Raw genomic sequence first — 15,155 nt, 5'->3', positions numbered from 1 at the left:
GAACTGTTCCTACTCTCAGATCCCTCTGAATTGAGCCGTGCTGAGCTGCAACAAACAGAAGAACGATGTCATCGCTACAGGATAGAAGGGGCATTTATTTTTGGTTGGAAGTAAACACCTTCCTAATTTATGAACTGATTGAGCACACTGAAATGTTTGAGTGAAGATGTGCCAGATTCTACAAAATCACAAACACCCGCCCTCCTCAGAAAACTACGCGCCTTGACACACCATCTGTTGTTTGGTTTTGTGGTATAATTTAGTTTACGGTGAGACCGGTATTCTGTGTTAATTCACTGTTTGTACTCTATCGTAGTTACTGTTTTCTTTTACCTTTAAAGTAAATAAATAAAACATGTTACCCCCCCCCAAAAAAAATATTATTCTTGTGCCCTGGAGTGGTCCAGGGAGATAAGCTGCTGTCTCTCATATGTAAGCATAGGTTGGAATCCAGCCCACTGATATTTTAACCCTCCCTACTCAATTGCTCTCCCATCTTTTCTGTTGAAAAACCATAAAAAATGATTTACAGAACATACAATGTACACCAATAAAATAACATTGTAGTGTCTAATATGTCTGGTTTCATCCGTTTAAAAGAATACGTGGAGTTAGTTTTATTCTCCCTCGTGGATGTTTGCAGCAGACACTTCCTTGTGCTTAAGCCGGAGATAATGTCCACTGGAACATCGACATGAGCCTGACAGCCTCTCCTGCCCCCAGTCTGATTCGCTCCAGAATGAATTCGGAGAAGACGTGTCCTCTTCAGAGTCACATGACCCCCACCACAAACACGACCACACGACCAGCGGTGGATCAACCTATGGCCTACTGTTCTATCTGTGTTTATTGATGCAATCCTGCTTTCAGGGCAAATGGGAGGCTACAGTAGAGAACGCATTAGGGCATGCAAATGGACCCCTGCCATTAGGGCTGGATAGCCTTGACGGCTCTGCTGATGGTCGCACAGCTGGAATGAAGCTCAAAGGCATCCCCCTGTGGTCCCCTATTTCACATATGTAGTAGTGTACTTCTACTACCCAGGGATCATGGGGCTCTTGTTGAAAGTAGTACAGAGTGTAGGGAATAGGATGCCATTTGGGTTACTGGTCTTTTCCGCTGCTTTCGGTGCTGATTGCGATGGTGAGGCTTCCTGTTACAGTTGTCTTTAGAACATGTTTCTTAGGAGACTTCATCCAGTGGAGGCATTCATGTAAGGGGCTTATGTTTATGCTTGAAGAATGAAGGATAATAGGCAAACATTGCATGGCTATTTGAGAAAGAATAGCACATTATCCATTATATACAGTATGCATACCATATATATATATATGTATCTATCTATATATATATATATATGCAGACAGTATTTACTGTATATTTGAGGGAGTTATGTATGAATCCACCAAAATGATTGCTTTGTTGGATAATATTTATTTGTATTATAAATTGTTAAAGCAGCAAAGCCTTAAAGTTACACTCTCATTTTGAGAGGATTATTAATATGATAAAGGGTTTAATATCCAGCAGCCACTCTTCCTGGGGTCTACACATAAAATCAAATGGAACATTAATATTTACAGTGCAATGGCAAAACCACATACATTTTAAGAACAACATCGCAATCCGTTGATCTATGACATCAGATTAATTCCAACCGTTCTGCGGAGAGAGAGACTACATACATTAAAAACAACCAGTGCCTCAATGTAACAAGTCTCAGCAGGCCCTGAAATCCAATTACAGCACTGTTCTGTGTGCTTTACATGTTTATCCCCAACCTCACTATGTCCTTGGTTCTTCAGTTTGACGTCACCAGTATGCACACAACTATTGTACATCGTGCGTACTTGCTCAAACCCATACAATCCAATGATACATTCCAACTCATCTACAGGGAGACATCTTTAAAACACAGCACGTTCAATCATTTTAGTTCGCATTATATTTTTGTCATTGCAGCTGTTCCCCATCAGTGGTGTTGACATTAGTAAGGGGGACAACATGGAATTTCGAAACAAATTTCGCCCAAACGTTTCAGTGCTCGAGGCCACCCCTATCCACCGGCAGCGGCGCTGCAGTGCGCGCGCTTCAAGACTGAATAGTGAATGCTCACGCGCCGTCTTGTGAACTGGTGGGAGAGCGAGAGAGCAAGAGGAGGATTGGACCATTGGTGAAGCCAAGCAGCGACAGAGGTAAGTGAAATCTGAACGGACGGACGCTGCTCCAATTAAAATACGCACAGTGGAAAGATATCTACCTAATGAACCTGGGAGAGGGAGAGGGAGAGAGAGAGAGGACAAGCATCCATCGCATTGCGCACCAGACTGCAGGTTAGGTGAGTAAATCATGTTTTATGGTACAACACCTCTAAGACAGGATGAGAGTCGGGTCAATCACTTGGGTAGTTCATGCGATAAGAAACGATGTGTGTTGTGCGCAGGCAATTTAACATGCAATGCAATTACAAAACACGTAATTAACAGTATTTCGGTCAGGCCTATTTCTTGTTTGACTACGGAACTGAATACGTTACCCCAAACAGGTGTACAACCCTTCACATCTACGGATGTGTGGCTTGTCCGGTGGACAGCTGTCAACAACGTTACAGCCGGGATGGCATTTTTGGTCTTTCGTGGGAGTCAGCCTAGTCACTTTACCCTGATCGTGTGTGCGCCTGTGCGCTTAGGACTAGCATTTTAATTACTTTTGCTGAAGCGGTTCCTCACATCTTGGACATTTTTCGTCACTAAATGAGATAGAGCAGGGCGAATTAGTGGTCCATAACTAATGCGGTTGTTTAAAGAGACGCACGTAACACATTTTTTTCACTTAAGGGATGTCAAATAATGTGTTTTCTCATTAAGAATGTTATACTCTTAGTACGATGTTTTATCCCGTAAATGTTCAAGTGTAATTTGTATTTCGTTTAATGTGTTATTAACTGCAACCAATATTCCAGTCTACTCCATTAACATTACACATCGAATATTTTAACATTCCCTCGATAGTTTCCTTTTACATCTGTCATGTATTTCATATGTTAATACCCAAGACAAACAATTGCATTACTGCAAAAAACATCACCACCCATGCCCCTGTCTGACAGGCTTCATTCATTTATAAGCCTATCCAGAGGCCCCCTTCCTTCCCCAAACACACACACGCACGCATACACATAGAGACAAACACACTTTTGTGCCACTTTTACTTTCCAGACAACACCCAAACACGCGCCACTTTCCCTTTGCAGTACAGTCCAATTAATACAATGCTAATGACTAAGAATGAATGACTAATGCTTTTATTGTCTGGGTAATGGCGCTCTTCTAGCTGACACACTTTCTAGTCATGTGTTTTCACTCCAAGCAGACTGGTGTTAATCTAGAGAACATCTCTGTGACCTACCTTATGGCATTGTGTTGTTCAGGATGAGGGAGCGGACAAATTATGCTCGTTCATGATTGTTTATTATTGTTGTTATGCTCTTGTTGTTGTCTTCCTTGCTGAGGTTATTCCATCACGAGGACGGACATATTTATTTCGCTGACCTTAGCTTCATACCTTTCCGATGTGACGTGTCAGGGGTGCCCACTATTATCCTTAGTGATCTTAAACATGCAGTCAAAAGAATCTGAAGAAAAAACGGGTGAAATTTCAACCAATCACTTTGACGTCTTAGTTGACCACCTTCCTAAGCGACAGCGTGAGCGTTGCTCACATTACCTAAATCTGACAAGACATTAATACTTGTGGCCTGTGACCTACGAAACCCTTAGGAAAAAAAGGGTTCCAAAGGGTTCTTCGGCTGAACACTTTATTATACCCGGTTCTAGGTAGAACACTTTTGGGTTCCATAGAGAATACTTTATGGAAAGGGTCAAATAATGTTCTAAAATAAACCAGAAATGGTTCTTTAAATGGTTCTCATTTGGCGACAGCTGAAGAACCCTTTTGGCACCCTTTGTTTCTAAGAGTGTACACTAGTGACCTACATATCTGGTCCAGGTCTTTTTGTCCCGACAGTCACCCTCCACTGTGAACAGCACCAGGCACCATGGAGATTTACATAACCAAAACCACATTTACATAACCAAAACCACATTTACATAACCATAAGGAATCACAATAATCACAACATGTGTTAACTAGTCCTGGTGTCTCTCTCTGTACATGTCTTTGGTCTGTGTGTGCCTGTTTGTTTTTATTGAGAATCCCAGACGCCCAGTAGAAAACGATTTGAGTGTCCGGCTCTTGTAGTGATGGGAATAGCTGGGGTGGTTCAGGGGAAATGCCATTTATTCAGGCCCGTAGGCTGGAACAGCATGCAGACTATTCTGTGAGAAGCCATTCGTTCTCTCTTGCCAGTCGTCTGCCAGCTCCCACCCAGGGACAGGACAATGTGTCTCAGTCCTACAACCGACATAGCCGGCCTGATGCAGTCATGCTGATGTCATGGCGGTTTCCGTGGAAGAACTGAATATCACCTTTCATGACACATTCATATTTTATTTAGCTTTTTTTTGTGACTGCCTGTGTCCAGTCAGCTGCCATTTGTTCAGAAGGGAAGGGTCGTCACTGTGGTATTTTGTTTAATAACATGTCAGTTTAACAATAAAGGCAGATTAGTAATTTAACTTAGTTTTGCTTCCGGTCATTTGTTCCATGATCCTCTAAGGTTCCTCTGCACATTATTTAGCCTTACAATATGTCCTCACGTCAGTTAGTTAGGTCTTGAAAAGTCACTCTTGATTTGGACGGAGCGTATTGTTCACCGATGATCAGAGTATAGCTGCTCTGTTCGTCAGTGATCCTAAAGACTCTGTCAATCAATGATATTAATGGAGTTGCTCCATCTCTCAATGATCTGACTGTCAGCTAGCCCCGCTACTCTGCTCTGATGTATGTCACCCTGGGGAGTAAGAGATGCCCGTGAACATCCATTTGTGTCACCACGGTCTGTGTGTTCCCACTTGGCCAGGCTAGTAGACAGACAGGCAGACAGACAGACAGAAACACACAGAAACAGACAGACAGACTGGCAGACAGATGGACAGACAGACAGACATGCAGACACACAGAAAGACAGACAGGCAGACAAACAGACAGACAGACAGACAGGCAAGCAGACAGACAGACAGTCAGACAAACAGACAGACCAATAGACAGGCAGACAAACAGACAGGCAAGCAGACAGAAGGTAGACAGATAGAAAGACAGATAGACAGACAGGCAAGACGTCTGTGTGCCTGTTCTTCAGTGTAGAGACTTTGCTGTCCTTCTCACCATGGACCGGTTGTGTCATTACCCCACTCTACTAGATCAATCAATCATCACATTTATTTATAAAGCCTTTTTTACTTCAGCAGATGTCGCAAAGTGCTTTTACAAAACACCTGGCCTTAAAGACACAGAGAATGAGTCCTAAATGCCCCTTCTGTTAACCCACTCTGGTCCTATGGCCCTTCTCAGGGCTAGTGCCCAATGTAGACAAGAGGAGGGTGTTTGGGATGCGGTCATATTCTGTTTAATTCAGTGGTATTCAGTGGTATCATGTCTGTCTATCTGTCTGTCTACCAGTTTAGCTGTCTGTCTGTCTGTATAGCTATCTGTCTGTCTGTATGTCTGTTTGTCTGTCTGTCTGTCTGTCTAGCTATCTGTCTGTCTGTCTAACTGTCTGTCTTTTTATCTGTCTAGCTGTCTGTCTGTCTATCTGTCTGTCTACCAGTTTAGCTGTCTGTCTGTATGTCTGTTTGTCTGTCTGTCTGTCTAGCTATCTGTCTGTCTGTCTGTCTGTCTAACTGTCTGTCTTTCTATCTGTCTAGCTGTCTGTCTGTCTAGCTGTCTGTCTAGCTATCTGTCTGTCTATCTGTCTAGCCGTCTGTCTGTCTATCTGTCTGTCAGTATGTCTGTCTGTTTGCTGGAGCAGGATGTTTTACTGATGTGTACAAACACACACTTATACACACTTGTACATGCACACGCCCACACGCACACACGCACACACCTATGTAGACAATAACTAAATAACCATCACAGACACACTTGGACAAACTAAACACATATGCAAACACAGATGCAAACAAGCAGCAACCGCACGCAGACACCCATGAACGCTCTCATCCCCATGGCATGCGGGTGAAGCCCAATTTGAGTTTGCCACTTGGTTTGCTGCTAGTCCTGATGGGAAGTGACAGGGGGGCCTCTGTGATTCCTCCCCTCACATGTAAACACCCTCTCTGCTCGTTGCTTCCACCATAGACATGGATTTCATTAGATTCTATAAGAAGCCATGTTGGTTGATAGTGATGGACGAGTGATGCTGGACCGACTCAGACAAGAGACGGTCTACTCTTGCAGTTTGTCAGACGGCCCTCAAGGCGGCTGTAAACAACGCCTCCTCTTTCCTCGAGGTCCCTTGTGTTTCCCCGCGCCGACATCAAGCGCTGGGATGTGTTTTCTGTTGTTGTATTAGAGATAAGATGGGCTCGACATCTGAAGCCACATTCATTTAAAGCAAGATCTGGGCACCCAGTACCGAATGGTCTTTGGGCTCCAATCTGATGCTACATTCCATCCAAAGGCAATTCCGATTGGTTATAGTGTCCAGCTGTGTGTGTGTGTGTGTGTGTGCTCTTTTCTGCCTAGTTTGATGTATGACTCTGTGGTCAAGCACCTCAGGGCAGGAAAGTGTTTGGTTGCTAGGACATATGTCAGTGGCACATGAGTGGTTGGTGGGCAGACCTGGTCCCTCCTACCAAGTAGTGGCTAGCATATGAAAGCCATTTAATAAACCAGTTATAAATGTCTTCTTAATACATGTTTTTAAATAAGAAATGTAATTGATTTGCTGCCATTAGACTGATGACCTAAGGGGAGTGGTCAGGAGGTCACCAGGAGGTCATGCCTGAAGTGTCCACCAGCAGGCAGTAGCAGTAGGAGTTTATTCACTGTGAATTATTCCCCATGTCAGGTTATTATGCCATTACGGCTGTCTGACCCAGGCGCTCAAGGTTACCCTGGGATACGGCATTTTCGCCCTCCCAATTTAGGTGGTTATATCCCTCAGCGGGAACAAAGGCAGAGCGATGCTCTCTTCTGTTCTGACCGACCGTGAGGGATAGACTTGTCGAAAGCCTCCCCTTTGAAGTGGGCTGTGATTAGAAATCAGAGGATGGTAAAATGTTATGTTGTGGGTTTAAGGTTCTAAGCCCCTCCTGAACACCCACCTGCCAATATAGACCAAGTTGTCAGGCTAGCTAACAACCGTCTAAACCATTTAGGTTTCTGGGCCGTAACTAACTGGGGGATTCATTCTTTAACACTTGACTAATTAAATGTATTCTGTGTGATATGAGAATGGCTGAAATGAGGGCGGGGGGGGGTGGCGGTGAAGGATTTGGTGTTCCTCTGAGTCTGTCTATGTCCTATGCAAGTTACTTTGGCTTTTTTTTACCACCCACTGGAAGGAGGGGGAGGAAGGAGGAGTGTCAGGGAGGCAGCTTTTTTTTTGGGGGGGGGGGGGTCATGTACCTCAATGGAACGCTGAGAAGGGGCAAGGGGAACAAAAGGGGGTCTGTTCTGGTGCCGTCTCTGCTGGCTGGGCCGTTGTTCTTGGAGCCTTTCTTGTGGAGTGGGTGGGTGAGTGGGGGGGTGGGGGGGGGCATCTACATCGCATCTAGAACCTACATCGCAAATTTCAGCCCCAGAAGACACTACCCCAACCCCAGGCCTGGCTCCATCCGCAGGGACATTGATGTCCCCCGGTCTTCCGGTCCTCCCACTAAGACAGCAGGGTCGGTACTGCTGCCCTGACGGTGTGATGCTGGGGGAAGAGAGTGTGCACTCGATCGAATACTCTCGAGAACATTCTCATGCTTTCATGCTCTCATTTGCATATAGGCTTAAGAAGAACACATCACCCCCCCTTGTTGGCATAGCGGCTTGGCCCACTTGTGTCGTCTAATTGGTCTGCAAATATGCCACCACGGCCCATGTGCCGCTCCCCTGTGCCTGGGCCACGCGACTCCCATAGACAGTCCCATGGGCTGCGGTTGACGTAGCCGTCTCTTGTTGTATGGACGGTGATGTTAATGTTGGCTAGTATCAGACCACATCACTGTGTGGAGTTCCGTGCTTAAGATTTAGATTAGATTAGATTAAACTTTTTTGTCATTGAGCAGTACAAGTACAGTACAACGAAATGCAGTTTCAGTCTAACCAGAAGTGCAAATAGAGGAGGGCAGAAATTGTACAAGTGTTATGTATATGTATGTACTAGTATAATGTATGGATGTGCAATTAATGCATTTGCATTACATATGGCAATTCAACATTTTTAAATGTACACATTAACAGGAAATGTACAAGTATAAAGTATAATGTACAGTGGATATAAAAAGTCTACACACCCCTCTTAAAATGGCAGGTTTTTGTAATGTAAAAGAATGAGACAAATATAAATCATGTCAGAAATTTTTCCACTTTTAATGTGACATATAATGTGAACAATTCAATGGAAAATCTAACTGAAATCTTCAACGGGGAAAAATAAAAACATTACAATGACCTGGTTGCATAAGTGTGCACACCCTCTTATTACTGGGGATGGGGCTGTATTCAGAATTACCCAATCACATTCAAACTCATGTTAAATAGAGGTCATTACACACCTGCCATCATTCAAAGTGACTCTGATTAATCACAAATAAAGTTCAGCTGTTCTAGTAGGATTTTCCTGACATTTTCTTAGTTGCATCTCAGAGCAAAAGACATGGTCTGCAGAGAGCTTCAAAAGCATCAGATGGATCTCATTGCTGAAAGATATCAGTCAGGAGAAGGGTACAAAATAATTTCCAAAGCAATAGATATACCATGGAACACAGTGAAGACAGTCATCATCAAGTGGAGAAAATATGACACAACAGAGTCATTACCAAGAACAGGACATCCCTCCAAAATGTATGAAAAGACATGAAGAAAACTGGTCAGGGAGGCTTTCATGAGGCTTACAGCAACATTAAAGGGACTGCAGGAATTTCTGGCAAGGACTGACTGTGTGCTACATGTGACAACAATCTGTGGTGTTCTTCATATGAATGGGCTATGGGGTAGGGTGGCAAGATGGAAGCCCTTTCTTACAAATAAAAACATCCAAGCCCGGCTGAAGTTTGCAAAAACAAATATTAAGTCTCCCAAAAACATGTGGGAAAATGTGTTATGGTCTGATGAAACCAAGGTTGAACTTTTTGGCCATAATTCCAAAAGGTATGTTTGGCGCAAAAACAACACTGCACAACACCCAAAGAACACCATACCCACAGTGAAGCATGGTGGTGGCAGCATCATGCTTTGGGGCTGTTTTTCTTCAGCTGGAACTGGGGCCTTAGTCAGGGTGGAGGGAATTATGAACAGTTCCAAATACCAGGCAATTTTGGCACAAAACCTTCAGATGTCCGTTAGAAATCTATAGATGAAGAGGAAGTTCACCTTTCAGCACGACAATGACCCAAAGCACACATCCAAATCCACAAAAGCATGACTTCACCAGAAGTAGATGAACGTTTTGGAATGGCCCAACCAGAGCCCAGACCTGAATCCAATTGAACATCTGTGGGGTGATCTGAAAAGGACTGTGCACAGGAGATGTCCTCGCAATCTGACCAGTTTTGGAGCGCTTTTGCAAAGAAGAGTGTGCAAATATTGCCACGTCAAGATGTGCCATGCTTATAGACTCCTACCTAAAAAGACAAAGTATTAACTTTAGGGTGTGCAGACTTATGCAACCAGTTTATTGTGTGTTTTTTATTTTTTATTTTTCCCCCTCAAAGATTTCAGTTTGTTTTTCAATTGAATTGTTCACGTTATAAGTTACATTAAAGGTGACCTATAAATCTGACATGATTTATCTTTGTTTCATTCTTTTACATCAAAAGAACCTGGCATTTTAACAGGGGTGTGTAGACTTTTTATATCCACTGTATGTACAAGTGGGATAAATAGTTGTGCATGTACAAGTGGCAATTCTCAATGGCAATTCAGGGTAGCATGTGCAACTGATATACAGGGATGGCAGTAATGAGGTTCCCGAGGTAGACATTTGTATGAAACAGTAGACAATACAAGTACAGTGGCAGTTCTAAATGTGCAATTAAGGCAAGTTTAAGGTGCAAGTCAGCATGTTCAAATGAAATGCAGGAATAGCAGCAATGACACATACCTGTAGACAACTGAAAACTATATTATCAGACTTGCAAGGCAGTGACAGAGTCCAGAAGAGCAAAGTGTGGGTATAATTAGTGATGGTAAGTCACAGAGTTAAGTAGGGTTACAGTAGATGGAAAGAATCTGTTCCTGAGCCTGCTGGTGCAAGAATAGAGACCTGTACTGCCTGCCTGTTGGGAGGAGGGCAAACAGTTTGTGGCCTGGATGTGAAGGGTCCCTGGTGATGCCACGCGCCCTGTGCAGACACCGCTTGCGCTGGAGGTCTGCAATTGTGGGGAGATGGATACATGCGATATGCTGGGTGGTTTTCACCACCCGTTGCATGGCCTTCTGGTCGGCTACGGAGCAACTACCAAACCACACTGTTACGCAGTTAGTCAGAATGGTCTGATTGTGCAGATGTAAAGGTTCACAAGGATCGTGGTAGACAGGTGGGCATTCTTCAGCCTCCTTTATAGGCTGCCGCGCCTTTTTGACCAGGGGTGAGGTGTTGAGGGACCAGGAGAGGTCCTCTGAGATGTGGACACCCAGGAATTTGAAGCTGGACACATGCTCCACCTCAGTGCCATCAATGAAAACTGGGGTGTGTCTGCAGCTTTAGAGTTTCTGTAATCCACAATGAGCTCCTTGGTTTTCTTTGCATTGCTGAGCTAAAGTCTATGAACAGCATTCTCACATAGGTGTTGGTTTTTTCCATGTGAGTCAGGGCAGAGTGTAAAGCTGTGGAGAGGGCTTCCTCTGTAGACCTGTTTGACCGGTAAGCAAACTGGTAGGGATTCAGTGTTGGGGGGAGGCAGCATATAAGGTGTGCCAGAACTAGTCTTTCGAAGCACTTCATGATTGTGGGGGCGAGAGCGACACTTTAGAAACTCATTCAGACTAGACGCAGATGACTGCTTCGGCGCTGGCACAATGGTCGCGGTCTTGAAGCACGTGGGGACCACCGCCTGGGCCAGTGACAGGTTGAAAATGCTCCCGTGCACATGCTCTGAGCACACGCCCAGCAACGCCATCAGGACCAGCGGCCTTGCGTGCGTTCACCCTGCTCAGTGCAGACAACACATCTGTGGTGGACAGGCTGAGGGGGGGTGATGCGGGCGTGAAGGATGGTGAAAGGGAGTGAAAGGGAGAGGTAGAGCAAAAAAGTAGCTCAGCGTCATTCCTTGAAAAAAACTAGGGGGTTTTCCCCAAAACCCGCCCATCAGTAGGACTAGCTGGTAAAATAAAAGGTTAAAAAAAGGAGATTAGTTTCAACCTGCTAGATCTGTCACATGCAACAGTGGTTGATTTATGCGGATGAAGATGGACACTTGGTTGTCATCTGGTGAATAAAGGTAACAAAGTGGCTTTGCTGTGGTTCAGGAGGCTGACTGACCCTTGTATCTGGTTCTCTGTCACTCCCCCTTCCTGCGCCCAGCTCCTCCGTCCAGGGTTAGGAACCATATCACCGGCTCAGCCTCCAGCGCTGAAGGACTCTTAATCCAGCTGAGATGGCAGCTTGGCCCTCTAGCCTGGTTTCTGTGGCGCTAGCTAGCTGCTGAAACCAATTAGCTTTTCTTCCTAAACCCCCATTTTTTGTCATCCTATAAAATCCCTCAAACCCCCAAAAACACAGCCATCGGACTCCTGGGAAAATTCTGGGGGGGATACAATTCCTATTGCAGATCTATTAGTCTTTCTTTCCCTTCTTCTCTATTCAGTGCAAGATTAATCTTTCAATCCATGTCCCCTTTTGAGACTTCAAACCCCAAAACAACCGTAGATCTGTTTGCTGTTTGTCTGCTATGCTGTGGGATGCGTGTTGTTGAAAAGCGTAATCTATGCCCCAGCATAATCTTTATGTGTCTAGGGCTTCAGAATGATTAGAGAAGATTGAGGTCAAAACCCCATTAGAATCATAAAATGTGTCCCCCGATAACCCTTTTCCCTTTTTTTTTATCGCCTCAACCAATCAAACACCCCTATTCCCAGGTCACATAGTAAGGGACATTCAAATGGACCAATCCCCACCAGCATCAGAACAATGAGCATTAGACATGTTTTCTTCAGGTTTAATGCACTCCGTCAGCTATGGAGAATTATTTTCCGTCTTTGACAAGGTGCTGCCACAGTTAGCCCTGTATGGGGAAGGAAGAGAGGAGGGGAACCCAGAACCGAGCCAGCATCAAGAATGTGGCTTGTTCTATCCCTACGAGGACTGTTCACAGCTTGCTGCATTCACTCAAATGTTCCAATCGTATTTTGGTTTTTTCTGATTATAACAAGGCATCAGTAAACCTATCATCTCTGATGTGTGATGGAGGGAAAATCCCTTCATTCGTTTTTTTTTCATCAGAATCAGGCCACTGGTGCCTGAGATATCGTTAGTGACAAAATTTCTGCTGATTGCTGAAAATAACGTGTGAATATAAAAGAAATGAAAATGTCAAATCCGGCTGGCAGTGTTGAGGCGGTAGTCGCTAACGAGGAAGATCCGCTGTGGTTAAATTGCGGGGCACAAATGACCAAGACATGCCTGCCGTTACCAACTCCCAGCCTGCATTGCTGTTCTACTGACTGAGATGAAGGGGTTGGCGGGGGAGGAAGAGCTGGCCTCGGGAGCCTTGTTTTTCACTGTCCCCGAGAGAAATGCTTGCTGCTGTCCACCCTAGCAGCACAGTGTTTGGGATTGACTTGTCATCTCATTATGTTAGACTTGTATGATAATACAGTGTATAGATTTTTTCAATCCCCACTACACATACTGAGACCTCATGTAGATTATTCATTTTCTGGGGGGCGGGATTGCCGGACGTTCTGTATAGTAACCTTTAGTTTATATCATCTGTATTGTAACCCTTAACCTATATAATCTGTATGGTAACATTTAGTTTATATCATCTGTATTGTAACCCTTAACCTATATAATCTGTATAGTAACATTTAACCTAGCATTATTTTCAAATAACAGAGGTTCAAACGTTTTTGACGGTTTAACATTCTTCTTCAGTTCTTCTATATCCGTCTTTTCATCGCCCACAAAACGGGCCACTTTGTGTGAGAAAACCACCACATGAATAAATGACTGAAAGATAATCAGCACCAAGGGGCACAGCAGCCACAGAGACGCAGCCAGTTGAGTTGACTACATTCAGGCCCTGCAACGCCATAGCAATTTAGGATCAAACACGCTACAGTGGAACAGCAATCAGTGTAATCTCCCTCCTCTGTGTCTGTCTCCGTGCCCCTACCCTCCTCTCATCTCTGCGTCTCAGAGTTTTGGCTCTCTGGGTCTTTACTCTGAAAGAATGTCATTGTAACTGAGATAATTCCTTGAGCCGGCCCCGGCGCTGAGGAGGAGAGGGATGGAGGGATGAATGGTGACTCCGTTTATCTGCAGCCACCTCAGTGGCTGGCTGAGCTGATAACCCAATCAAACGGCCAGCGTGTCTGTCTGGGACACCGTGGACCTGTCTGCCTGAGTCACTCTGCTCCGTCTTTGGGTTTGAAGGACTTTGGACGGGCCCAAGCGGTCTGGATCTATGCCTAGAGCTTTCAGAATGGGTCAGCTCGGAGAAGGGGCCGGACTGGAGTTGGTCTGGATGGGGTATTGAACTAAGCCAAGGCAATTCAAGCTGTCTTAAGCTGGCCTCGGTACGCATCCACAGTAGTTCTACGATAGCAACACAAACGTTTCACCGTCAATACACATCAGTTGTCACACACAGTGGCTCCGTTAGCATCCGTCTATCTGTTGGTTAGCTGCAGTGTTTGAGTGTTGGCTGAGGTTGAAAGGAAAGCCACCCGGTTTGAACTGGATCTAATCTTCATTGTGCCTTTTTAGGTTGGCTGATTTTGGGGCCCCCTCAGCCCAGTCTGGCCCCACACAGGACAAGAAAGCCACGGCCGTATCCGAAATGCATCTCAGAATAGGACAGCTGATCTAGGATCACCCCGATCGTGCCCCCCTTCCCCCAATCATATTTATTGTTACCTAAAAGGCAGAAGTGATTTGGTATCAGCTACACTCGAGGGGCCTATCTGGTCACTGATCCAGAACTTTCTTTGAGAAGAGTTAGTGTGGCGAGTTAGTGTGGCGCTGCACGACACAGAGTCCAGGCTGCCTGTACCACCACGGAGGGACAAATGCATCGCTCAGAGTTCAGCCACATTCTGATGGCGGGTCACTGAGTGTTTATGTGGTTATGATAGTTCACTGAGTGGGAAGACTGAGAATGTTCGTAACTGGCGGGTTTTGAAGTCTGCTTCTAAGTGCCTTACGTTGATGTTAAGTGGTGTGTGAAAGAAAGAGCAAGGTTGTGAAGAAGCTGTGGCACATTCACCTCTTTGGTTTGGATTGTGGGCATGTCGGGGGGATCTCAAGAACTATTGCTTCTGTCCTCTCTCGTCTATGTTCTGGCTGGTTTCAGTTTAAATAAGCTTACTCCTAAATCCAGTGATTTCATTTATAAAAAAACTTTGATGATTGAAAGTTTTCCAAGCCCTGGATATTTAATGTGCTTCCATTTACACAAATGCAATTTTTTTAGATGATAATATCCAGAGTGATTAAAGAATTATGAAAACTTGTTCTAGAATCTGTGCTTATAGCTAAACCTCTCAGATGAAGGAGCCATCGTCTCCTTGAGAGACGATTACTTTCTGATGTTTGTCTATGATAACATCTTCTCTCTGTGTCTGTCTCTCTCTACCCAGTAATCCTCTTTTCTGTCTGCCTGTCTGTCTGCCTGTCTGTCTCTCTCTACCCTGTTATCCTCTTCTCTGTCTGTCTGACTGTGTGTCTATCTCTCTCTCTCTTTCTCTCTCTCTCTCTCTCTGTCTGTCTGACTGTGTGTCTGTCTCTCTCTCTACCCTGTTATCCTCTTCTCTCTCTCTCTTTCTCTCTCTCTCTCTCTCTGTCTGTCTGACTGTGTCTGTCTCTCTCTACCCTG

General features: G+C 44.7%; 1 protein-coding gene across 18 annotated transcripts in view; it reads left to right on the top strand.

Moving 5' to 3' along the window:
* The first annotated feature begins 2,007 nt into the window (after window positions 1-2,007).
* LOC105021842 (neuronal cell adhesion molecule) overlaps window positions 2,008-15,155 on the top strand; it is an 85,155-nt gene continuing 72,007 nt past the window's right edge. For 4 of the 18 annotated variants that reach the window (XM_010889798.4, XM_010889802.4, XM_010889800.4 and 1 more), the window contains exon 1: window positions 2,009-2,338. The gene's annotated coding sequence lies outside the window, so the exon portion shown is untranslated. Of the gene's footprint in view, window positions 2,339-15,155 lie in introns of all 18 variants that reach the window. The other 14 variants (XM_010889801.4, XM_010889799.4, XM_010889803.4 and 11 more) reach the window with 9 other exon arrangements.

The sequence above is a fragment of the Esox lucius genome, chromosome 19 (genome assembly GCF_011004845.1).
Source record: "Esox lucius isolate fEsoLuc1 chromosome 19, fEsoLuc1.pri, whole genome shotgun sequence".
NCBI classification, from domain to species: domain Eukaryota; kingdom Metazoa; phylum Chordata; class Actinopteri; order Esociformes; family Esocidae; genus Esox; species Esox lucius.
This window is presented reverse-complemented; position numbering and strand designations above follow the sequence as displayed.